General features: G+C 43.7%; 1 long non-coding RNA gene across 1 annotated transcript; it reads left to right on the plus strand.

Annotated features, from left to right (window-relative positions):
- The first annotated feature begins 351 nt into the window (after positions 1–351).
- LOC121831313 (uncharacterized) lies at positions 352–19,213 on the plus strand. Its single transcript, XR_006074669.2, has 3 exons — positions 352–5,624; positions 6,695–6,901; positions 18,768–19,213. It is a non-coding gene; the product is annotated as an uncharacterized LOC121831313 (long non-coding RNA).
- The last annotated feature ends 8,104 nt before the right edge of the window (positions 19,214–27,317 follow it).

A 27,317-nucleotide genomic window follows, 5' to 3' on the forward strand; every position in this document is an offset into this window, starting at 1 on the left:
GTGCGCAGCCCTCGAGGAGTGCGTCCCGGCTGGGACGGTGGCCCGAGGGCGCACCGAGAGCCCCTGCGGGAGTCACCCGGCCGACCGGCCCCGGTGAGGTGCAGCCTGCTGAGGCTGGGGTCCGGCGGCCAGTCCGGGAGCGCGGCGGCTGCACCTCAGTCACTCACCGTACCCGGCTGCGACTGCAGCGGCGGCGGCTAGGCGGGAGCGCAGCGGTCGGAGCTAGAGAGCAGAGCTGGGAGCCGCCTGCACTAGTGCCGGAGCGTGTGCGATAGGCGAGAGGGAGACACACGCACTCACACAGCAGCACACGCGGGAGCGCCGCGCGGGGAGGGCGGGGAGGGAGGCCAGCCGCTCGCCGCCGCCCACGTTTCCACGCCTGGGCGCCCGGGTGGGGGACGGCAGGACTCCTCTTTGCCTCTTCCCCCCTCTCTCGAAGCTCCGCGTCACCGAAGCCCGGACACCAGTTAAGCAACACCGCGCATTAAGCTGGCAAAGAGGGAGCTCCCCCTGCTCCCCACTTCTCATACCCCGGAGCGAGATCAGAGTGAGCTCTCTGGAGCCGGCCGGCGGCCGAGTCAGACGTCCTCTGACATTATTGCCCTTCCAGCCCTCTTGGTCAAGTACCACCCCTGCCCCCCTTACCTTAGCCTGGTCTTTGCGCTGCCAGTAAGCGAGTTGGGGTTTCTGCAAGCCTCTGCCTCTCCCTAGTGGTGATGCTCGCAGTCAAGATAAGAGGTCAAACCCATTGCTACAGGTTCCTACACTGAGGCCAGGGGTCAAGTGGGTCTTGGGTCACCAAGTGCCCTGAACTTAGGCTCTTTTCTCCTTTATCTCTCATGCAGGAATGAGATAACTACAGCTCTTAGTGACACCTCGAATTCCCTCTTTCTCCAACTTTTTTTCAGCGTTGAGACTGAGTTTAAAAGTAAACAAAAAGAAAACTACCTGGGTTTTAAAGATTCCTTTTGGAAACTCCTGTATTCCTGTGCTGAAATTCCTGTTGTTGCTGCTAGGGGAGACGGGTGGGAATCAGAGGCAGGCATTCCAGAGTGAGGTAGGCATTCCTGTAACCAGGCTGGCTGGAAGGAGACCGGAAATCTGACATTCCAAGCTGTGTGGCCACCCCAAGAGGGAGTCAGAGTCTTAGTTTGGTGTGTGTCCTTGTAGGAGGTGGGGGAACGGAGAAGATGAGCAGCAGCCGGCCAAGCTTCTGGCCATGTGTCCTGAGTACTTTGGGGGAAGGCAGGGGACAGACTGTCGGAAGTATGGCAACAGAAATGTCCCTGAAATAGTCCACTCAATCCTACTCGGGGGTAATTCAAACAAAAGATCAGCATTCAGGAAGAACTGGCAGTAAATGGACGGATTGAATCGGAGCTGGAACTCAAGATTCCAAGACACATAGGGACATTTTTTCACACTGGGATGGGTAGAGAGAGATTCACTCATTCTGGCCGGCTCTTCTAGAAACACTCCATGTGTTTCTCAATACCACCACCACCTCCTCCTCCTCCTCCTCCACCTCCACCTCCTCCTCCTCCTCTCTTCTTCTTCTTCTTCTTCTTCTTCTTCTTCTTCTTCTTCTTCTTCTTCTTCTTCTTCTTCTTCTATGGCACTTCCTGTTTCGTCAGCTTCATCTCTTAATGGTTCTGCTAACCATCACTTTTACTGCCAATCCTGCCATGCACGCTGGTGAGTGCTAGGATAAGGAACAAATAACGTAGCCCCTTCTTTAAGGAGTTCATTTACAGAGACAGTCAAATGATTTCTGCACGGCATGCTTGTGTCCACGACAGAGATGGGCACAGCCTAGTCTCAGAGCAGGGTATAGGCATCTAGCATAGCCCAGGAGAGGAGCAGTGACGGTTCAATACAGTTCTCAGGGTACTCAGGAAATGCATGGTGAAGAATGATTAAGAATTAGAAAACAAGCAAGAAGGTTAAGGATGCTTCCAGCAGAGGAAACAGTAAAACTGGAAGAAGTGAATTAGTGTGGGTGGGTGAACTGGGCATACAGAGTGGTGAAACTCTTAGAGGGGCTTCTAAATAGAGCAGCTGGGGGGCACTGTAGGTCCTGTCAAGGAATTTGTATGTATTTCACTTGCTGGGGAAATATTGGTGAGTTTTAATAGGAGAAGATGCTATCAAATGTATAGGTTTGTTACATCCTCAAGTCTACTGGAGAAGACTGGACACAGGGAAAGCAATTTAGAAGCTGTGCTGGTAATCCAGATGCAAAATTGATGGAGCTATGAAGTGGACATAAGGGAGGGGATGTCTACAATGGAGGTGATGTTCTCATTCAGAAAAGCAGGCTCAAGGCAGTTAGCAGTGGTCATGTGGAAGTGTCTTTTAGAGGGCCACCTGAGGCAGCCCCCCAGGGCAACAACACAAAGCTGAGAGGAAGCAAATAGGCACACATACTTGGTATTCAGGACAGTGTATTTGAAGAAAACAGCGCTGTGCCATTGAATCTGAATACTATGTGTGATTTCTAAGCCAATCTCTTCCTGTCTTCTAGTGTTCCCATCTCTTTCATTTGTCCAGAATTTCCGTATGTGTATCTGGACACTCCCTCGAAAATAGGCAGAAGACTAAGTTGTTCTCATGAGAGACTCTAACAAGATTTTGTCAATCTTACCGATAAAGGGAAATTGACTAGGTTTCTCAAGTCAACTTTCCCCCCAATAGGGGCAAATGTGTTGTCAGTTCCTGTGCTCACAAATCATGACTTCAACAGATTCACAGAAACAGTATTTTGGTAGGCTAGAATGTGCACAGTTATTTCTTTCAATCCTTATTGCAGTATATGCTATTGTTACTGATACCTCTCCTGTTCACTCTTCGGGGTTGATCAGGTGACTTACCCTCCATCATGCTCCCCCCTGACCCTGCCCTATTTTCCCCTTTTTGTTTTTTTGAATGTTAGATTCTTAGCAGTATTAAAACATCCTTTATTTGTGGATTTGACTCATTTAAAAGTTCCAGAGAAAAATAATTTTCCCCAAACATACACTGACTTACTGAAGCCCCGAGGCTATGGGGAAAGTGCCCCAATCCTTATTTCTGAAAGGTATGTTCCGATTGGTCTGACCCAGCTGTAACAACCACCTTCTCTTTAAAAAGGATTGGTTAAGAATGCTTATGGGGCTCATCATTTAGAGTTCTGACTGCTCTTCCAGAGTACCTGGGTTCAATTCCCAGCACCCACATGGCAGCTTACAACTGTCTATAACTTGAGAATTCAACCCTCACACAGACATACTACATACAGGCAAAACACCAATAAAGTAAAAGTCAATAATTTTTAAAAATGCTTGCGTGAACTAGTTCTAAATAAAGGCAATCTGATGGGGAGTGTTTGGGTGGATTTCCTTGCTGTTAAAGCGGTAATAATTTTTACACTTCTGAGCATAGTTGCTCTGGATGGCAGGGGGTGGGGAGTGGTGATATTCAGCTTGATAGTCATCAGTACTGCTTACCGGGTGTCTCTGCTCTGCCCTTCAGGCATATAGTGGAATTGCAACCCATGGGCTTCCTGTAAAAAGCAGGTGTCCTGCTTGGTTTTTTGTTTTTGTTTTTTTGTTTTTTTGTTTTTTTTTTGGTAATGACACAAGCTAGAGTCATCTAGAGGGAACCACACTGAGCAAAGCCTATGGAGCATTTTATTAATTAGTAATTGACCTGGAAGGCCCAGCCCATGGTGGGTGGTGCCACCCTGGGCAGACAGTCCTGGGGTGTCTGAGAAAGCAGACTGTGCAACAAGTGAGGAACGAGCCTGTGAGCAGCAGCCTCCCGCCCATGACCTCTGCTCCAGTTTCTGCCCTGACTTCCTTTGATGATGCACTGTGATGTGGAAGTGTAAGATAAAATAAACCCTTTCCTCCCCAAGTTGCTTTTAGACATGGTATGTTTTTCATAGCAATAGAAGCCCTAACTGAAGAAAGGGAGATAAGTGGACAAGTGGTGTTCATTCAGTGAGTTGTGAGCAGAAATTGTGTGTGGTGTTTCAGAAGCATCCAATTGTGGTGGCATCCCCATCCCACACTTCTTGTTTCCTTCTGAGGCTGGGATAAGGAAGCTTCACTGTGAGAATGGTCTTGGTACCCAGGGTTGGCGCCCACAGTCTGGCCACATATATCAACATAAGGCCCGAGAAAGCCAAAAAAAAAAAAAAAAGGTCTGACCAAGCAGTTTCCTGGTGCTGCATCCTGGCTATCGAAGTCTCAGGTAGGCTGGGGGTACAGACATGGCTCTTTTAAGAGGACCTGCTGTGCAACTGAGCACTTGAGCAGGTGGCACTGGGCACAACTGCCTGCCACAGGCAGACACAACATTCCCAGAGCTGGAGCAGGTAAATGTGGCTCTGGGGTCAGTACCTGCCTGCATGGGGTTAGGCTCTGACAGAACCAAGTGGGGTGGAGCCAGTTGCTAGCATGCCATGTGATAAGCGGCTCCCTGTAGCAATAGTCCAGCAGTTTAAGTTTGACTCATGTGGTCAGAGGAGGCTGCAGACATGCAGGAAGTCAGATCCCGACCAAGAAAACCTCTGAACAGCTATAATACGTTTTAAAATGTGCTTTGATACTGCAGAAAGAAAAGAAAATGGGTATAGACAGTCCTAGAAAAAATAAATAGTTTAAAAATAATAAAGTAAAATCTTTAAGGACAGAATAAAGTAATATAAAAAGAAAAAAGCCATGTAAAGGTGGGAAATACATAGGACATGTGGATCTTGTATGGTGTTTTGCTGACTTTGAATTTCTTGGATGCTGATGAGCAAATGGCAGCTGCTGAGAGACATTGGATTATGGGATGAACTGCTGAATTAAATCAGCCTATATAAGCCGGGCGGTGGTGGCACACACCTTTAATTCCAGCACTCGGGAGGCAGAGGCAGGCGGATCTCTGTGAGTTAGAGGCCAGCCTGGGAAGGCACAAAGCTACACGGAGAAACCCTGTCTCAAAAAACCAAAATAAATAAATAAATAAATCAGCCTATCTACTTTAGAAATTTCTTGGCTTTGAAATGGAAGCTGGGAAATGTGTTGTATTGGGAGGGATGTTATGTTTTTGTTATGGTTCTCTTCAAAATTAATAAAGATCAGATTTGATCGGGGGAGACCTCTTGAAAATCTTGGCTACAGACATGAAAAATGAAACCCCAAAAGACTATAGGACAGGTGACATATATGCTGATCCCTCTACTATGGGAACAGATTTGAGACTGGATGGGACATGATAGTTGGCTACAGAGTCCTTATGACTTATTCTTTCATATGGTATAGATAGAGGTTTGGTTATACAGTCCAAACAAACTTATAAAGTTAACATATGCCTTTTCCCTGCTCAAACATAAAACAAAAAAAAACATCTTTAACTGACTTGTGCACACTGTACATTCCATACTTGTGTTAATGCAGATATATATGTTACTTTTAAAAGTTTGTGTGCTTTCAGGGAAAAAAAAGGACCAGACATCAATAAAGACAAGTAGCCCTGGTGGTCCAGACCCTCAGATTGCCTCTGTTGGAGTTATCTCAAAATTCCATATCCAGAACAACTTCAAAGCTGCTAGCTGAGATGGTCCAGCCTCACAGACTATCCAGTCAAGACTTCAGGTAAGCTCTATATTTTCTCATCGCACAGAGACTAAACAAAAAATAATACAGTTAGCTCTCTAAGGACTTGACCATTATCCCAATTTTCTCAGGGTCCTCTAAAGAAGCCATCACCCCTGTGGGAGCCCGTTCTGGGGTTCCTCGTGGCTTTACCCAGCAGGTCCGAATAGAGGATGATCAGGACCACGGGCCTGAGTGCAGGTGTCTGAGATGGTCTGCACTTGGCTGTGCTGGGGGAGGAGGTCTTTTGCTCCACCCCTTGGCATCTCTATAAAAACCCTGGACCAGAGACAGTCCGGGCCCGTTGGAATAGGTTCCAGGCCCTCTCGAGGCTATCCTTTATTTTCTATCTGTTTATCTCCGCAACATTCTCCGCTATAAATCCTTCTATCTAATATTTCCTGCTGATCGCACTCAAGAAAACTCTGGGAAGCTGTGGGGGTGGTGGGTAAACGCCCCACACACCCCTAGACAACAGGAAGCAGTCTAAAAAACATGATGTCCACATTCCCAAGAGGTAGGGTAGGTGGTTTTTGCTCATTTGGTGTGTTATGGAAGTTTGTCGTCATTTAGGGGGATTGGTTACAAGTTGTTATTAGTAATGATCAAGAAAAAAAGCTGAAAAAGGAGATTAGATTCAAGGATCTCTTTCTGACAGGAAAAAGGAGGGATATAATATAGAAATGATGGGATAAAAGGGTAAATTATTGAATCTACTTTTAAATTAAAAAATCTATCATTCTTAAATATTATAATTGATATATGATTTTTATATATTACAAATTTAAGGTTATTTTTGTTATACTGTACATATGTTTAACTTATTATACCTATACAGCTCATTTAAAAATGTAATGTAAAGTTCTAGTCCTTGAAAGCTATTTAGGATAATAAAGAAATACAGGTTAGAAGTTAGTCATTGATAACAATCAAACTTATAGTCATGCTAGATATGTTTCCAAGGTCAAACAGAAATCTATTTTAAATAGATAGATAGTCTTAAAATACTTTAAAGGCTTAAAGAATGTGGCATTTAAAATGTTTTACTAACATAAGGCTTTTCATGACAGTAAGACATATCTGCTCCTGGGAGCACCAATTTACTTCAAAAAAGGATGATGAGCATCAAAGAACCTCCATATGGAATTTGCTGTCAATGTAGCAAAGCTAGCCATTTGGGCAAGAAACTGCAATTGCCTCAACTGCTGACAGTATGCTGTCCAAACTGGACAAGCAGGACACAAAAGAAAGCAACTGCTGAACATTGCAAAGACAAGGTAGGACAGTCCTTCAAATTTCCTGCTTCACAGAAAAGTCTGTCAGATTTCTAGGCCTGTAGGCCAAAGATGGATGCTCCAACATTATAGTGGAACCTTGGGTGACTGGTCAGGCAGCCAGATGTCTCTGTCATTTCTATAGTTTTGGAAGTTGTTTGCTCTACACTTTCTGTTTACTTGGGTAATATTATATCCTTCTCAAGTCTCTGATGAGATTAAAGACTAGATAGTTATAGTTTTATAGTTTTCCTTGTTACCAAATTCAAAAAAGAAACTTACATAAGAGATGTAACGTTTATAAGGCTGAGAAAAATGAAAGCTTATGTTGTTTATCTAAGAAGATGTTTTAAGGTCTAAAAGGGTATTTTTAGAATGGTAATAAAAGTTATAATAAAAAGTGGTTTATGTCTAAAACTTTGGACTCATCAAAATAAAATAGATAATAGAATAATTTCTCTAAATTTGACAAATTCAAATGGACAGACCATTGTGAGTATATTTCTTACTTGATAATTGTTTTTAGTGTATATAACTTTACTGTATTAGCATTAAAACCTTTCTTTTTTATTTAGACAAAAAAGTGGAAATGTTGTGAGATATTTGTTCACTGTTGAAACTGTATTGCTGTGATTGTTGTAATAATAAGCTGAACAGCCAATAGCTAGGCAGGAGGTATAGCAGGATTTCCTGGGAGAGAAAGGAAAAGGAAGAGGAATCTAGGCATGCAGGAGAAGACAGAAGACACAGAGAGAAAACAGAAGGTGCAAGATGGAAGAGAGATAATGCCATGTGATAGAATGTAGATTAATAGAAACAATTCAATTAAGTTATAAGAGTTAAGCTTTGATGGGTAGTGGTGGCGGCGGCGGCGCATGCTTTTAATCCCAGCACTCGGGAGGCAGAAGCAGATGGATCTTTGTGAGTTCGAGGCCAGCCTGGGCTACAGAGTGAGTTCCAGGAAAGGCTCCAAAGCTGCATAGAAAAACCCTGTCTTGAAAAAAAAAAAAAAAAAGAGCTAAGCCTTATCCTATACATTGACACAGTCTAAGCTAAAGGTCAAGCTTTTATAATTAGTAAGAAGTCTCCATGTTGTTACTTGGGGAAGGTGGTAGAAAAGAAAGTTGATCTACACAGGGTCCTTTACTGACCTCAGCAGAAAAAGCATGAAAGATAAAATACATCGGTTTGTTTTTTAAAAGCCTCTAGAATTAAAATCTGTCAACTTAGGACATCCTAATTCACCCTGGGAAGGTGATAGATGGAGGAATGGAGCTACCCACAGACTTATGCCCAGAGCCCTCTCAACTCTGGTCTACTAGCAATGTGAGGTGAATTCTGCCCCCCTCAAGCCTATTTGAATATGGACATCCTTTTAAATGTAGCCAATAGTATTTCTAATACATGAATTTCATCTTGTCATTTTTTTTTTTACTTTTTTTTTTGAGACAATATTTCTCTGTGTAAGAGCTCCAGCTGTCCAGGAACTTGCTTTGTAGACCAGGCTGACCTTGAACACATAGAGATCCACCTGCCTCTGCCTCCTGAGTACTGGGATTAAAGGCATGTGTCACCATGCCCAGCTACATTTTGCCATTCTTTATTTTGATTTTGTCTAGGGTTTTGAATTAGCTATGCAACTTTGTACTGATGTATCAGTCTTATGAATTTCAGTTTTCACCTTTATGAAAGGAGGGGGACTATGTCCAAGAAGACATACCATCTTTCCTCACTATAAACTTTACCATGGCCTCTAAGCATGACCTTGGTCCATGAGCCCAGTGTGATCTGGTCCTCAGCTGATCTAAGCCTGTTTCCTTTTAGTCTGTCTTGACTTCTTCTAGCCACACTGGTACACTTCTTCTCCCTGAGAGCCTTTGTAGTAGCTTCGTTCTCTGCCCACATCCCCTTCTTGCAGACATGTGCAGGATTCTTTCTCCCACCCTGTGGGCTCTGCTTAAGTATGATAACTGGAAATGGTGCAGTACCCATACACAGCACAGTTCTCCCATTGTGTTTGGATTTGCACCTCCTCCTGATACGTTTTTCCATCACAGCATTTATCACCATCTGATAGACTTTAGACAATCCTGTTCTCTCCTTCCAGCTACAACACTGGCTCTTGACTCAGCTTTGTTGATTCCTGTATTCTAGATGCCTACATCCATGATAGAGGTCCAGTAGTCTAAGATGGACACAGAAGGAGTCTTCCCCTTCAGCTGTCAGCTCCTCTGGGGTCAACCCCTCTGAGAACATGCCAGCTTCCCCAAGAAACCCATATCTAGTGGCAGATTACAGTGGGGGTACCAATGTGTAGCCATTACAGCACCAAACAAACCCTCTGGGTGAGCTTGTCTTGTCTGAAGTTCCAGAGTACCCTGGAACCAAGGTTTTACTGAGTCTATATCACATCTGTCCAATCCTGTTTTCTCCCCCATTTTCATCAGTGTTGTTCTTCTAGAAAAGTCCGCATGCCAAATTTTGTCTCCATGTCTACTTCGGAAGCTCTGATCCTGTGCCATGGGCACTCAGAAATTCACATGGAATGGATGTTTCTGAGTCCCCCATTTCTCTCAGTGCCATTCTTGTTAGCAATTGCATAGCTTTTATTCTATCTTCTACAGTAACAAGTTTGAAACTATTTCCTAAGGCCACCAGTTCCAATGTTAAATAGTCTAACAGTCAGAAAATTAGAGTACATTAGCTTTTGTTAATGCTGCTGATAGGTAAATCAATTTATTCATTCACACCAAGCTTATAGTTTAGAGTGGCCTTCATGTTAGGATGACATTTTTGCATTCATGCAAAACACTGCATACACACTTTAGCTCATTTGGAAAAAATTCAAGCCTATTACTCCAGAACTGTGTGCATTTAGGGAACTTCTTGTGCAGTATGATGTTTCAGGATATCATTGTCCCTTGCTTTTATTGGGGGTGGGGGGCTTGCTTTCCTCCACTTTCATTCCAAGGGATCTGAATGGGCCACACAGGACCTACACTGCAGCAAAACACATGTTAGTCAGCTTGTATACTCAGGGTGATTTGGTGACAGAAACCCACCCAGTGAGATGAGTGACAGAACTCATATGAGCAGGGCAGGAAAAAACCTCACTCTTCCCTCTGGATTGTCCTGTGGCTACTGGTGTCCTCACAGGAAGCCCAAGAAAAGAGATGGTCTTGGGACAGGCTGAGATGCAGAGAAACATGATCCTGTTAGCACCATTTGAGTCTTGGGTATAGCATCATCTTAAGTCTGCCTACAACTCTAAGAGAGTATGGTAGAAGAGACATTGTGTCAGTTCTCCCTCTCTCCCTGGAGAGGCCTATGACAGCTACTTCTGCATTTTTTGGAATCTAGTATCCTGTAAGAAACATGGGTTACCTAGACTATTGAATGACAAGAGATCACATGAAAAGAAATCCTAGAATTCCAGAAAATGACTTGAATATTTCATTTCCAGCCAAACTCCCAAAGGAATATAGCCCTGGACTGAGACAAAGTAAAGCCAAAACAACCAACCAGCCCAGGCCCAGCCAAAAAGTAAGAGATCACAGGAATTCCAGGTGTTTTAAGCCATTTGGTGTTGTGGTGGCTTATCACAACATAATAACCAGCTAAATCAAACTCAAGAGTTCAGACTCAAGGTAGAAATGGGTTAGAAGTAACTTCTGGCCACAAAGATACCTGACATCATGTTTGCCAGCCACTACTTTATTTCCCTAGGCTAAATAACAGAGTACCACAAATTGAGAGAGGTTTAAATAACTGAGCAGTGGCCGAGTGGTGGTGTCACACACCTTTAATTCCAGCACTTGGGAGGCAAAGGCAGGCAAATCTCTGAGTTGGAGGCCAGCCTGGCCTACAGAGTGAGTTCCAGGAGAGGCACCAAAATTACACAGAGAAACCCTGTCTTGGGAAAACAAAACAAAGCAAATAAACAAACAAAAACTGAAATGTGTTTGTTCATGGTTCAAGGGGTTGGCAGCTTCTGAGGGCAGTGAACACAGGATCTACCCAGGTCTTTGTCCTTGGCCAAGCCTGTTGATGGCTGGCTTCTTGTTCATATGGTCCTCTTTCTACTTAAGTGTCTGTCTCCAAATTCCCCTTTTATTATTTTTTTTAAGGAACCTAGATACCAATTTAGGTCAATCCAGAAATGGTTATCCTTTCCGTGCCCTGTCCAGGTCTACACACCTGTCCTGGTAAGATGCAGGAGATTCTGAAACAGAATCCTAGCACCAGGTTGACCCTGGTTTTGTTCAACTAGCAAATGGAGCAACAGAAAGTTTATGGTACATGCTTATGACTCAAACCATGCATGGCATTGCAGAGTCAGATGAGCACTCGAGAATTCACAACCAGACATGTGAAAGCAAGGATGATCTCAAATTATCCTTATGGCTTGTCTGGCAAGGATTTAACTCATCTCTGTGTTCATTATGTATGTTTTTCATTTATTCAGTCATTAGGTAAATATTTAACCACTCACTGCTATGTACTAGTCACTAGATAGACCCTGAAAAACACACAGAAATAGATTATACTTTCTGATCTACAATCTGGTACCCACCTTCATGAAGCTACCCTCATTTCAGAGGCTGGGAGAAAGAAGAGCCTCTGTGAGAGCATATTAGAAATGTCTTTCCTCCTGGATGAATGCCCAATAACTCCATAGAACATGGACTTTCTCCATTAGATCACCATCTACACGATGAGAAAAATGCCTTTGAAGATTCAAACCACCTTGCGAGATGTCCTAGGAACATAACTGAATGGTCTAATACATGGGTTGCCAATTCGCTCAATGCCTTAGCAGCTTGTGGAGGGATGCCCCCATCAAGGGTGCTGCTTTGCTGTTGGTACAATCCGGAATCATCCATTGTCATTTTCTTCAGGTTGGAAGCAATGATACTAAAATACTTAAAGTCCTGCTAGTTAGAATTGATACACATCTTAAGAGTAAGATGTGATTATAGCATCCAACAAATACAAGTTTTGTGTTTTCTTCACACACACACACACACACACACACACACACACACTACATAGAGGAGTATTGTATCTGCACATATATTTTGGGTCATAAGACAGCTCATTTTAACTTGTAGTTCCTGGGTGAGTTTTTACTGAGTTATTTTCAACACACATTTACCTGGGTCTGTGGAATATGATTTTTCTACATAATATTTCTGTTCACCCCTGTTCCATACTAGAACTCCCGCTTCCTGTGCCCACAGCAGACATCACTAATCAATTATGGAATCCCTTCCTGCTGAGACCAGTTATAGCCTCAGAAAAACCTTCCAACATACAGAGCTCCAAATAACCAGCAGGCATTAACTACAGTTGGGACTAGCACACCAAATTAATCCTATTTGCCTAACAGCTCAGTGAGAGATAGCAGTCAGAATAGTTCAAGCATGACTCTATTATTTTATGGAGACACGGATTTCAGAATGTGTTTCTAACTATGCAGCATTATTGCCCCAAACCGAAGCACTTATAAGATGAAGGGGATAAGCCTCCAAGGGCCACACACCAACATGGACTAAAAGATGCCACTGCTCTTCAGCTCAAGGAGATTCACACTCGCATTGGCACTTCCTGAGAAGGGTAGTTAAAAAAAGAGTGTGTCAAATGAATGCTGGGAAAAAACTCCATGCCACCACCCCCTTATACGCCTGTGTAGATTCTGTGCCTCGCTGTCACACTTGCCCTCTGGTTGGGATTCATTGATACTTTATTCAAAACCACCATGAATTAATCTACCAAAATATATTCCTTCATAAAAAATAAGAGTCCTGTTCTAAGTGCATTATACATAAATGAGATATTTTCTTGGTCCAGGATTCACACCAATCATGTCCCACCTCTAGAATGGGCAATTTATGTCTCTGGTCATTCAGCTCACCTTGAGCTCCATTTCTGATAATGTGAAAGATATCATACAAAGTAGTATTTTTAGTGGAAAAAGTGCACATGATTTTTTTTTTTAAAATTGCTTTAATGTCCTTTGAAGAGAAAAAAAATGAGCTTGTAATTAGATCTCACCCACTGATCTCAGCCTATTGACTAGGCACAAACTTGCCATTAATATAGTCAAATGAATCAACAGCAATTCCCAATTCCCTGTCAGGAAGTAGGCACTAGTTCACTGGACCATCTGTTGGTTCAGTGCCAGGAAAGGGTGAATCACTCAATAGGCAAGTACCATCATTAAAAGAACGGAGGTCATTGGGCTGAAAAGGACCAATTTTTGTTATTGTTACCTGGCATCAGATTTCAAAATTGCTAATTGGATCCTGGAATTATTTCAGTGGACAGATGTCTAGTCTGACATTCGAGGCCCTGATCAAAACACTGAATAATAGCATCATGGTGTTGAGGCAGGTTTTGTAAGAACCAGGTGCCAATTAAAAGAGGGATGTCTCATGCAAGGATGCTTGTCTGGGGAACGGAAAGATGACCTAAGGATCTTTTAAAAAATTTTTTTGAAGGTCTGTCTTACTTATTTTTACAAGTCCAAGCCCATTTTACAGTCCTGTTCATTTTCCAGCCCCTGCTACAACTCTATTGCCTGCAGACATGTCTTTGGGACTGCAGATGAACTTCCTACAAATCCTCTACCAGGAAGATTCACCTACTAGCAAAAATACCAAGGGCTGGAAGAGAAGGCTGGGGCCATATTGGTGTGGCAACAGAGATAGCAACAGGCTTGTAGAAAGTCATGGATCGCAGTGCGAGACTGAGCCTGGGATAATCCTGAGACATGGAATACTGGAACCGTGCTCAGTCCACTTAGCATGGGCAAAAGTCAGGGAAAGCACTTGTGGAAAATGAAGCTGAAGACTCATTTGGAAGCAGGCAGTCAGCCCAGACAGTTTACACTGAAGAAAGAGGTCCAAGAAGGGCAGTGAATTAAACCCAGCAGACAGGAAGACCTCAGAACAGGAAAGATGATTCAATGTCCATCCATCTAGCAGCTGGGCATAGGGACAGCCACAAGATCTGACAGATAGGGCAAGGCACTGTCGTTGGGTCGAGTTACAGCAACAATGACCCTGGCTATGAAATAAATGCCTTGCAGACTCTCAGCACAGAAGATACAAGTTTGCAAGCCGTGGATTCTCTGCTTCTTGCAGGTAGAAATAACTGGAGGTGCAGCTGCGGTACTGAACAAATCCAGGTGTTGAGGAAATCTGGCCCAAATGACCTCTGCTGGCCGGTTGGGCTAGCCATACATACATACATTTCTATACATCATTTCCACCCCGAACCTACCTGAAGGTCTCCCACCCACCCAAGAGGATGCCACAAATACCTATGACATGCTGCTTGTGTAGTGCCATGATTGGAAACCCCTAGTTGACTATCATTGATTTTTGTCATTAACCTCTTCATCCCTCCCCCTTTTTTTTTGACGGCTTCTCAATTTTTTTTCCTCTCCACATTTTTCCAATTTTTATATATTCCCTCTGGATGTTTTAAAGACAATTTCAGGATATACAAATTCTTCTAAGGAAAACTAAAGAAAAGAAAGTTGGTAAAGGAATAACAGACGTGGTCTTAACCTAGGGCCGGTGGTAAAACAGCGAGACTGCATTGTGCAAGTGTCCATGTTTAGGAGCTGTTTCTCCAGCCAGCCGATGAACTCAAACCCTCATCCAAGAGTAGCTATGTATTTACACACTGATGATTAGTGTTGTCAGCTTGACAATCTAGAATCACCTGGGAGAGGGGCCTTTAAATATATCTGTGAGGTTATCTTGATTGCCTTAGTTCATGTGGAAAGGCCACTCACTACGGGTGGGACTGTTCCACAGTTGAGATAAGCGGCACGTATTCAGCACTCTGCTTCCTGACTGTGGATGCAATGTGGCTACCTAATTCTGCTGCCATACCTTTCTCTCCATGGTGGACTGCAAACCAAAATAAATCCTTCCTTCTTTGAGTTGCTTAATGCAGGGTACACACACCCACAGAGATAAAAACAGAGACACAGAGACAGAGATGACAGAGACAGAGAGTGAACACAGAACTCTTCAGAAATAGAATCAGATCTGCATTCCTCAAAGCTACTGTCTAGTAGCTTGGTGACTACTCTGGAACACTCTGTGGCTCGGTTTCCTTTGCTGTGAATGGAGAGCTTGCTATGGTTTGAATATAAATTGTCATTCACAGGCTCATGTGTTTGAAGACTTGGTTCCCAGGTGGTGGCAGTGTTTTGGAAGGTTGTAGAACCTACCAGGTGTGACCTAGCTAACAGAAGTATGTTGTTGGGGGGTGGACTTTGAAGGTGATATTCACTTCTTCCAGTGTAAAGGCTTTGCTTTCGTATCTGCCATGGGCCCCCACAGCTATCAACCCATTGTGCCTTCCTCACTATGATGGGCTAAAACTGTGAGCTAAAACAAATCTTAACTAACACAGAGAGGTACTGAGCTGTACAGAAGCTCTGGCTTGCACACATCAAATGGTATCCTGAATGTGAAATCAAGCTGGAAATTCAAAAGTCCAATAAAAGTGCTAGCTTTTTCTTACACTCTCAAATCTCTCAATTCCATCAAAGCAGAAGGGCAGGGCCAAAAGTCAAACCAAACCAGTCTGTCAGTGAGGGACATGCAGTTTTAGAAACACAGTACACATCCTCCATGACATTAAAATCTCACCCAGTTCCTCATTAGCTTTGTGTACAAGTAGAGAGGGGACAGAAGCAATGTGGCAGTTATCCACATTATTAAATTAATTATCCTGATATTTGGACAAATGCAATTATAAAGCCTTGCTTCTCCGTTCCTATCTGGACACACCCCTCTCTTCTGGTGTGTAAACATCACCAAGAGCACAGGCCCTGTGCAAACAAGCTGCCCTGTGGAGAACAACTGTTCTAAGAGGTTCCTGCAATTATCCTTGCATGGCGTTGATTTTGTTACCAACCCTCCTGAGAGCCAGCTCCGAGGAAGGAAGGAATAGTTCAAGATTTTCACTTCAACTGATAACAGTTGTGACCCCAGTAGAGCCCCACCAAATGATGCTGGAACCTAAGACCCAAGTGATCTGAGCTAGCAAATTAAACAATAAGCCCAAGGAACCAGGCCCCACTTTATTACCAAGAGAGTAACACCTTTTAATTGGTTAACACAACAAAGAGAGAGGTGGCAGCTTTGGGAAGCCAGCTTCAGGTCTGCTCACCCATTAGGCCGGTTTGAGAAAACAGAACCCTTTCCTCCCTTAATTTGGAAGCTGTGATTTTGATTAGGAAACAAGGGGTCACAGAGGACCACGCTAGAGACAGCAAGCGAAACAGAAGGTGGCTGCCAGCTGCTGAGAACTGAATTTGTTAGGACATCCTCTTAAAGGTATGTGTAATTGAGTGAAAAGAACTTCATCAGTTTAAGGTTAGAAGGAATTCATTCTTATGGAAAGCCAAGGAAAGACAGAACCCCATTTCCTAGGATTCATGTGAAAGACCTGGGTTTTTTGGAGACTTTAAGTTTGAATAATGCATATGTCAACTTCATGGATCCATCCCCAAATTTGCTTCCTTGGCTCAATTACTTCACTCTGTCAATAAGGCTATACAAATGAATTAGACAGCTGAGGACACTGCTCTTACTTCTAAACGAGACCACTTGAAACGACAAGTGTTGCAGCATCGAATTTTAAAATAGTGGCTGTGACCATTCTAACATTTTACAGAGAAAAGGGTAGCTGTGAATTCTTGGGCCCTGATAAGCCTTGCCAAGGGTTTTTTTTTTTTTTTTTTTTTTTTTTTTTTTTTTTTTTTTTTTTTGCAACCCCAATCCAATTTCACATGGTAGTTGTTGTTCATAGGGGCAAGAACCAAAAGTAACACATCAACTGCGGTCCACACTTCATTCTGATATATTAGATTCTCCCCAATGCCTCCTTTCCGCTTCGAATTTCCACCCAGACTCCCATGTTTTGTTTAGCTGTTGTAGCACAGGTCCCCCTGGAGCGGTGGTTCTCAACCTTCCTAATGCTGCAACCCCTTAATACAGTTCCTCATGTTGTGGTGACCCCACAATCATAAAATTATTTCATTGTGACTTCACAATGTTATGAACAGTAATGTAAATATCTGATATGTGATCCCTGTAGAAGGGGCATTGGACTTCCAAAGGTGTCGAGACCCATAGGTTGAGAACCAAATCACTGCTCTAGAGTCTAGATTGACAAGAAATCTTAATAGGTTTGAAGAGCAGTGCTGTTCTGGTGTTTTCTAAAAGATTCTACAATTTGGGTTTGTTTGGCAGTTTTTCTCGTAGACTCGGATTCCAGAGTTGGAGAGGATGACCACCACTGATACCACTTATACAAAGGATACAGGCTATTAAATGTGGTGCTGATCCTGACCAGTCCCAGCTAGACAGTATTGTTAACAGTTTTCTCCACTGTGATTAGCCATTTTCTCTCCTTCACGCTGTACTCTTTGGAAGTCACTGTGTGTGTCCCACGCAAAATGAGTGGGGATGTATCTCCATAAATTATCTGAAGGATTTCACACTTTGTTTCTTCTTGTCTACTTATTTACATGTTTGATCATTCATCTACAGCAGAATAGACTCATGGATATTTATACTTAGGGTTGTTTAATATTGCATTATTCATTTTCTTCTTCAAATTCTTGCAGCTTTGTCCATTGAGTGCTCCATTAGCTGACTTGTGTGTCAATTAGACATATCCATCTAGGTTCTTAAATTCCTATCTTGATTGCTTTTGGAGCATTTTGTTCCTCCCCTAAACCAAAAGACCTTTCAGGTTCTCTTGTGTGTTTCACAAAGCAGTCCTGGACTTGGTCTTTTTCTCAGAGTCCTCCTGATTCTCTTGGTTGGAGAATGGCCATATTTGTCTTAATGGTCTTTACTACAGTCTTCCAATCCCTCCATGTCATATTAGGATCACAGTTATTTCTCCATGATTCTTTGGTAATCCCTGGAGTACCTTCAAAGACAGATGCCCAGAAGATGGATGCACTGGAGCCCCCTTCTTTCACATCTCTTACTTCTCTGCTCCTACTAACGTTGACACACTTCCCTCTCCCTGCACCAACAACAAGAGCCAATGGTAAATTAAAAAGAAAAGCATACAGTGGCTCTTAAGAGAAGTGAGCTCAAACTATCTCGAGTGACATATTATTTTTTTAATTAATGCTGCTCCCATTTTCTCACTTTCCCAGACACATTAATGCAACAAGAATCGTGTTGGCATCTGCGGAAGCAAATAGAGAGAACAGCAGTCTAAAGGGAGGGGATGAGCGCCCCCACTCCCGGTCTGAGTACACTCTGGGGCAGTTCACAATACCACAATACCCATGCAGAATGCCGGTGAGCAGTGTGGAAGTCTAGTTGGAGTTCCAACTGCTGTGGGAACGCATTTCCTCCATGACTGGCTGTGTTTCTTGTTTCCCACTATTCTAGGAGCCTTTGAGGAAGACTCTGCAAGTATGCGCAGGGCCAGATTACAGGAAGCATAGGGGTCACAGTGAGCAGATGAGTGCTCCCCATCCCAAACCCTGCTGCTCATTTCCAGACAGGCCCGAGAGGACATGAAAGGTCATAGCCCTTCCTTCTGTTGATATTTCAACTCGGTACTTCCTTCTTCACTCCCTCTCTTTGTTTGGAGTATTGTTCCTCTGCTATCTCTGAGAAAGTCATTTGCTCTAAATTAGACTCAGCCAACAATTTGTCAGCACCAATGGTTAACATGGGCAATGCATCAAGGGACAGAACATTCCAGAAGCAGAAAGCCATGCATTATTGAGAGACTACAGAATGGCAGCTGTGTGTAATGTTATATACATAGGTGCTGGCTTTATGGACTTTTTTTTTTTTTTGTCTTTTAGAACTAGGCCTGGTGGTACATACCTCAGCAACTGGGAGTCAGAAACAGGAAGACTACCAGTTCAAGGCCAACAAGCTGGAGGCCAACTGGAGCTGTCTAGTGATTTCAAGGTCTGTCTAGGCTGCACAGGGGATTCACAACCAGCCAAGACTATATAGCAAGACCTTGTGGCAATCAGACAAAAACAACACCAACAAAACTGACCTTTTATTTCTAGACATGTGTACTCATTTGCCACCTCCTAATTTCATAAGCAATGTATAAAGGCATTCTTGTTCTTCTAAAAAAAAAACGAAGTCATCATAGATGAAGTCAAAGTCCCCTTTCACATGCACACTGTACCCCTATTCTCTCCTACAACCCATCTAGGCCGCTTTCTTTGCCAAATCCCAAGACAAAATCTGTTTTGAGTTTTATGCATAGCTTCCCAGATAAAAAGGTAAATTAAAAAAATGGATGCTTGACTTCAGGGCTGTCTAATTCCAAACGGCACAGCTGACAATCACTGCCTCGCTTCATCCTTCTCCCTTTCTCATTCCCCTGTCACTTAGCCGGAGTTGGTTATCACATTTCAGACAGTGCTCAGAATGGGGATGAGCCAAGACGGCTTGTGTTAAAATGCAATCAGCAGCTGCGCTCTCAAGAAAGCCTGGGGCTGGCCAAGGTGTGCAAAAGCCCTCACTAATTAATCCAGACTGGACCAGGTCAAGGGAGCCAGACCTGGAAGTGAGCAAGGAAGCAAATATCACCAAAGGATGCTGTTGAAAGATGATGCAAAACTGAGAGAAAAGACCCAGGCAGAGGGGCGGGACCTGGGCAAGGAAGAGTCTAGTTCTCAGCCCAGGAGAGACTCCCCAAAGCAAAACAAACACATAGACTAGCAGCTGAGCAGACCATGATCAAGGGCCAAAGATAGCGTTCTCTCAGAGGAGCTACTTGTTCTGATCAGGGCTCGCTTCCACAGAAGCCTGCTGTACCATTTGTGACACTGGAACCCAGAAACTCTTGTCCCCTTAAAAGACTCAAAGCTTTTTCTGGGTTTCTGTGTTGGTCCCAATGATTACGGAGGACTCAGCAGGTTGGGGTAAGGGCATGTTTATGTGTGTTTGCCAGAGGGAGTTCTTCCTTTTCTGGAAAACAGAAGCAAGTTTTTTGTTGTTGTTTTTTAAGCTCCCGTGTGTGCTTTTCCTGTTTGCCTATGTACATGCCCTTCTCCCCAGCAGACACAGACCATTAATCCTTGGGGAAGAGAGGCAGCTGCTTTGATAGGGAGAGGATGCATAAAGTCTGTTTTGGAAAGGAAGTGAAGAGGAACTTCTGACCTTCAAAACTGAGCACTGTGTATACAACATAGCAGAGAGCCAGGCATTAGAGGGAAGGAGCCGTTGTCTAACTCTGCAGTTCCCTGTTCACACATTCCAGGCAGCAGAGAAGCCCTGAGAGCTCCAAGTACAGCAACCTGGGCAGAATGGCAGAAGTTAAGGCAGGTCTCCATCTTTCCCACCTGAATGTATAATACCTCAAGTCAGTGAAAAGAGAAATGGATGAGGAGAGAGGAGAGATGGTTAGACATGTGGCTGGCCCTAATTGTCCTTCTCGAACATGTCTATCTGTTCTTTAAAAGGTTAACAGAGGTGCAATAAAACTTCAGAGTGTCTGAGCAAGAGAGGATTGTGAATTAGGAGCCATTAACGACAAAGCTTTCAACAGTGTTTTCTGGGGATGAAAACAAAGGGAAGGCATTCTGTGACTGGCCGTAATGATACCACCGCGACATTTGGTCTGCACTGGGGGAAGTTCCCTAGCTGTGAAGCAGCTTGTTAGCTGCTTTTGATCGGATGCACTTGAGCTGTGTTTTCTTCTGTTAACATTTATGAGGAAAAGCTAAGTTTTACTTGCTTTCAAATCAAGCAAATTCAAGTCAATTCTGAGGCCTCACTGGGTTTGTTCACTGGGAGATTCTTTGGGCCTGGTGTTCATTTTAAATTACGTCTATAGTATCTAACTACATGTATATACATACAATGGTGATGATAGATAGATAGATAGATAGATAGATAGATAGATAGATAGATAGATAGATAGATAGATAATTTGGAATATACAAGTTACAACAATGTGCCACAGGAGGCATCCAATTCAGTTAAGCAGTGGAGGCTTTGGCTGGATCCTTCCCAAGTCTGGCTTGCTCCTCTGAGCTCTCCCACTCTTCGTTGTGTTGAAACCATTAAGTCTCCTGAGACCCACTGCGAGGAAGATTCAGTGACCACACAGCAGACGCTGAGAGGTGGAGAGGTGGAGCGTGACAGGGGTGGAGGGAGGCCATACTAAGACACTGGAGACCACAGCCCCAACCAGGACAGAGAGGAAGCCAAGCTGGTAGAGGAAGACTCTAGGACCTGAATCAGGCAGGGAGGAGAAAGCCAAAGAGTTGTTACAAGCACAGGCAAAAGCATCAAGCACTAGTAACTAGTCTGGGGACAGTACCATCCTGCAAGCCACATACATCACCAGACACCTGTCACATACACCCGAGAAGCAGCCTAGGGCAGAGGCTCCCCTCCCCCACCCCAGGTCTCATAAGCCCCCATCTAACAAGAGACCAGGGAAGGGATTTGCAAGACCAGGAAGCCATCTTTTAGAAACTAAAGCTTATAGAAACTATGAAAAGATGGACTGGGTTTTAAAATTATTTGGACAGGCTCATACGTCTGCCTTTTCCTCAGCTACTCCTAATTTGCTCTGGAGAAAAGGTGGGGTAGTTTTGGACAATGAAGACTCTGGCAAAACATCAGTTGCTACATGATGTTAGTCATGATAATGGGGATGTCTTATTTTTTGGCTTTAGAATAAGAATGTGTCTTATTTCCTTGGGGAGAGCAGGGAAAGGAAGGAGAGAGAGAGAGAGAGAGAGAGAGAGAGAGAGAGAGAGAGAGAGAGAGAGAGAGAGAGAGAGAGAGAATATTAGTATCACTTGGGGCAAACACATGCCTCTAATGCTTGGACTTTTCCCCTTATCATAAAAGCAGGGATGATGAACCGGATTTCTGTCTGGTGCCACCTTGCAGATGCACAGGGAGTCATAGCTCTTCATACTCACCCCTCCTAGAAGGTCCCTGTCTCTAGGAGCACCACCACACTCCCTGGGCCTTCTCCTGGCAGGCATTTGACAACTGCCTTTCCGTGTACTGGGTGTTCCAACTCTGCAGGGTAGCTCCGCCAGAAGCCAGGCCTTCCAGTCCAATCTCCCATTGGCATTCTGGGTACAGGAAAGAATAAGCATCCCGTGTCTCCTGACAAGACTCCTTCCTACACAGCTGCTACTGGTGGAGAGAAAAGGAGCTTGAGATGGCTCACAGGAGCCACCGTCTGCCTGCCTGCCTTCTAGGATCTGCTAAGTAGGCAGGCAGCTTCTGCAAGAGCTAACCTGGTAATCACAGGAAGCAAGAGGGGAGAGCTGCCTCCTGAATAGCCTTCCCAGACCCCAGAGTCTCAGCTTCCCCCCTGAGGCAACAGGGTTTTTCTATGTTGCCCTGGTTGTCCTGGAACTCGCACTGTAGAACAGGCTGGCCTTGAACTCAGAGATCCACCTGCATCTGCTTCCAGAGTGCTGGGATTTACACCACCCTGCCTGGCTATATGATGGGGTTTTTTTGTTTGTTTGTTTGGTTGGTTGGTTGGTTTTGGTTTTTTGTTTTGTTTTGTTTTTGTTTTTTGAGATAACAAAAATATAGGGATGGAAAGCAGACTCATGGTTGCCAGGGTTTTGGGGACTGAGGTGAAAGTAGAAAGGAAGTGGCTGTGGTTATTAGAGGACAGTATAAGAGACCCCGGTGGTGACCAGGCGACTGTCCTGCGTCTGCAGCAGGAGATACACAGACCCGCACCTGACAACACACAGAACTTGTTGCACACAGGAGTGCTTGCTCAAAGCTGATGAAATCTGATGGGAAATCATATTTCATCGATGCCAATTTTCTGCTAGTAATGCCGTTGTTACCATTTGAGGGAAACGGAGTGAAGAGTGTTCAGAAGTACGTTTCCATAAGCACAAGGGCCAGATTTCCTAAAAGAAAATGTTGAGCATTTAGCTGAGGAATTTCAACAATAGAAGCTCTGAATGGGGGATCACCTCCAAAGTAAGGACAAGGGTAAATGGCACCCTGACAAAATAACTACAGCTCACTCACAGATGGGGTGTTAGTCTTCTAAACCATAGGGAGCAGCTGCCTCCCATTCAGGAGAGACGCGGACGATAGACCGCTCATTGGAAAGGATAAGATGACTTAAACATCTTATGTTAAGATACATATTTCAGTTGTAAGTGGAAACTAAAACCGTTCCATCATAAATTTTATCTCTACCCTCTCCCTCCTCCAACTCCCCGCCACCCCACCCCCCTCAATTTTTTCTCTTTATCCAGTGCTGGGGATAGAACTTAGGGCCATTTGCACGCTGGGCAAGTTTTCTGTCACTAAGATATATCCTCAAAGATCATAACTTTTTTCCTTAAGCACTCAAACTGGCAATAATCAGAAAGGCTTTGGCATCACCATCCTAGTGGATATTCAGGGGAAGAGGCAGTCTCCTAGACTGACGGATGAAATTCAAGTGGCGTAACTTCATATGGAGAACAGCTAGTCATCTCTCAGAATCACAAACGCGCAGTTCCCATCGACTCAGCAATTCCATTTCTGCGAATGTAGTCTTCATGTGAAGTCATCCATATGCAAAGTGACACACAGATGAGATTATTTATGGAGGCACTTGATGGAGAAGGAAAATAATCAAACGACATGTGCGCAAATCCCTTGGAGAATCATTGGAGAAATAATACCATAAAAAACATAAGAAAGCTTTTTAGAAGTGGATATGAACTTATTTCCATGAACGGGGAGGGAAAAAAAGCCAAGGTTAGTACAATACACATCATCTGCCGCCACTTGGATGATGACGGAGGCATGCATATCCTCATCCCTACATGCACGTGTTTAAAATACAGGAGAAGTGGGCTGCTGAGATGGCTCAGTGGATAAGGGTGCTTGCCTCACAAGCCTAGAGACCTGAGTTTATTCCCTGGAACCCATCCCAAGGTGGAAAAAGCGTGCGCGCATGCACACACACACACACACACACACACACACACACACACACACACATATACTAATTACCTTTTAAAGGAATGTAGAAAAGATGGATACATTTGTTGTGATTTTTGGAGAGAACTTTTGTGATGAAAATCTGGGACTGTAGGGAGATTATTTTTTTCTATGTACACAGTATCCTGATATTTGGATGTTAAGCTCTGCACCTTAATGGTACACTGAAAAAAACAAATAACTAGGCTGAAGGTATAATTCAGTGTCAGGGTGTGCAAGGCTCTGGCTTTGATCCTCAACACTACAAAATTTAAATTAAATTAAAAAGCAAGTTTTCTTTTCTTTCTTTCTTTTTTTCTTGTTTTTAAGAGAGACACTGAAATTTAAGAGAAAACCACAATGTCTCCTCAGGAATGAAAGGAACTTGAGCCTTTCCATGTGACAGGGTATGAAGACCAGTTGATGGTTAGGGACATTGAGTGGGGACAAGCAATGCAGTCACCTAGTATCTGGTGATGACATGCTGATTATACACCTGCCCAAAGAACTATGTCAGTAAGAAAAACCCAAAGGACATGTTTAAGTGGCCCTGACTTATATTTCATTTTTCATGCTGAAGTTACTCCTACAATGACCTGATTTCAGTTAATGCATTTATGAGACATCTCCTGTTATTTTACTTACCAACAGAATGTCCAAGCAGCCTGGGGCAATTTCAAGAAAAATGCTTCCAAACCCTGAGGGCTGCATCGTCCTCCCCGCAAGGCAAGCCCGAGTCCTGATGTAGTTCCTCTGGCTGCATCAGATGATGCTCCAAAGCCACAGCCAAGCCCCTGCTCTGCATCTGAGGCTTGACCATGATGTCTAAGTCATGGCATCACTAAGGTGAGCAAGGGGGATTGCTTACTGCTGCCTACTCCATCCATCCTCTCTTAGATGTCTTTATTGGATCTAAGTCTCTGAAGCCACTTGCCCTCTGAGGGGACTCCTTCCTGAACTGTCATTGGAGAGCCTGCTATGTTTTCTGCTCTGACTGCAAGCGGAATTCCTAAGGGTACACTACATGGAAGGTTACTGCTTCCATTTTCAATGTCAGAAATAAAGCAAGCTGGGTAGACTCCTCTCTGCACCCCCTTCACACGGGTGAAAATCAGTGGTGCCATTTCATCATCCTGTTTTATTCTTTGAGCAGCTATGCAGTTGCTGTGGTATAAGTGGGCAGCTGTGATACTAACAGATGTATTCAAAGAAGAGAGACTAAACTGTGATCTTGGAGGTCCACGGAAAGTAGCCTGTGCATGGGCAGCTGGATCGAATACACAAATCATACTAGAGTTTCAGTTTATTTGCCTAATGTGTTTGAAAATGACTCAATTTATTGCAAACCAAGATTTAGGAACCTCAGCTTCCAGGATGGCAAACTAGTGCTAGTCTCCACATATTTCATCATTTTGCATAATTAATTCCTCCCCGGGGTACACAAACATCTCCATCTACAACCAAACCAGTCTCTCTCTCTCTCTCTCCTCTCTCTCTCTCTCTCTCTCTCTCTCTCTCTCTCTCTCTCTCTCTCTCTCTCTCTCTCTCCTCTCTCTCTCTCCTCTCTCTGTCTCTGTCTCTCCTCTCTCTCTCTCTCTCTCTCTCTCTCTCTCTCTCACACACACACACACACACACACACACACACACACACACACATTCATGTAAATGGTATTGATTCAGAAGGTACAGATGATTCTCCCAAGTGTCTCTGGGCACAAGCTGAGGACTCCTATCAGTCATTATCAGGTGTCCAGTCCCATGCTTCCCAAAGTCTCACTCAAAAGAAAATTAAGAAAGGAGAAGTCCAGTCATGGGAAACAAATACAGCATTGATGAGATGGGTTTTCCCGGTTCAAATTAAACTAGGTGTATCAGCTTGTGCTGCAAAGGAAAGAGGAGGAAGAAACTAATGAAGACTGGATTTAGCAATAGAAGAAAATTACTGACTCATTTGTCTGAAAAATCCACAGGTGGTTTTGGCTGTAGGTTTGTGTAATATCTCTCTCTCTTTTTTTTTTTTTTTTTTTTTTTTTTTTTTTTGGTTTTTCGAGACAGGGTTTCTCTGTGTAGCTTTGCGCCTTTCCTGGAACTCACTTGGTAGCCCAGGCTGGCCTCGAACTCACAGAGATCCGCCTGGCTCTGCCTCCCGAGTGCTGGGATTAAAGGCGTGCGCCACCACTGCCCGGCCTCTCTCTCTTTTTTAAGCATTTCACCAAACACAGTTGTTTTCCCAAAGTCCAACTCTTCATTCCAAAATGCCTTGCAAAAGTTTCAAGGGCTAGATGGTTCCAGCAAGAAATAGACACTATCCATATTTGTTCCCAACAAAAGTGCAATGTGTTGTTTTAACTGGATTGGCTAATGTTGAATGACCCTGTCACTATAGCCAGACAGAGGAAATGCACAACTTGTTAAAATGGGTAGAATCATCATTTCCAGCACATCCTGAAAAAATGGGAAATGTTAGGGAAAGAAAAATAGTTGGTAGAAGGGTGGCAAGAAAGCAACCAACATGTTATACTGGGTAGTTTTATGTCAGCTTGACACAAGCTAGGGTCATCAGAGCGGGAGAGCCTCAGTTGAGAAAATGCCTTCATAAGATCAGACTCTAGGCAAGCATGTAAGACATTTTCTTAATTAGTGATTGATGGGGAAGGGCCTGACATATCTTAGATGGGACACCTTGGGCAGGTGGTCCTGGATGCTATAAGAAAGCAGGCTGAGCAAGCAATACCTCTCCATGGCCTCTGCATCAGCTCCTGCCTCCAGGTTCCTGCCCTGCTTGAGTTCCTGTCCTGACTTCCTTTGATGATGAACTGTGATGGGAAAGCATACAATGAATAAGCCCTTTCCTGCCCACGTTGCTTGGTGCTGGTTTTTCACCCCAGGAATAGTAACCCTAACTAAGACACATATTTACTGCAGTTGAAGAAGGTAAAACTGAACTGAAAGGGAGGGGAATCTAATTATTGAAGATATGCAACCTATATTTCTTTAAAAACATCTTATGCTGTAGTTATATTTCTTCACACATATGCATTAACTCGAATTAGGCCTACGAAGTGCTGACAGGTACTCCCTTGAATGAAGAGATTTGATTGATCGGCAATTAGCCTCTCAATTATATGTACTTTATTTTTTTTCAAGTAGGTACCTTAAAGGAGGCTGCTCTTTGAAGGTAAGCATACCCAACCACCCACTCAGGAAATGCAGCTCATTTTTGTGATTTGAAATCAGGAGATCACTGAGATAAGAGGGGGCAATGCCTACTAATTACAGAAATGAAGGGCCACTCAAAGTGACCAGCTTATGTGTCTTTCTTCATAGAACTCAAAGAATGAAGGAGGATTTAAGACCTGACTGAGAGAATCTAGTGATGAGTAGTGGATGAGGGCAAAGGGCCTACATTTC

Source organism: Peromyscus maniculatus, chromosome 8 (assembly GCF_049852395.1).
Source record: "Peromyscus maniculatus bairdii isolate BWxNUB_F1_BW_parent chromosome 8, HU_Pman_BW_mat_3.1, whole genome shotgun sequence".
Taxonomy (NCBI): domain Eukaryota; kingdom Metazoa; phylum Chordata; class Mammalia; order Rodentia; family Cricetidae; genus Peromyscus; species Peromyscus maniculatus.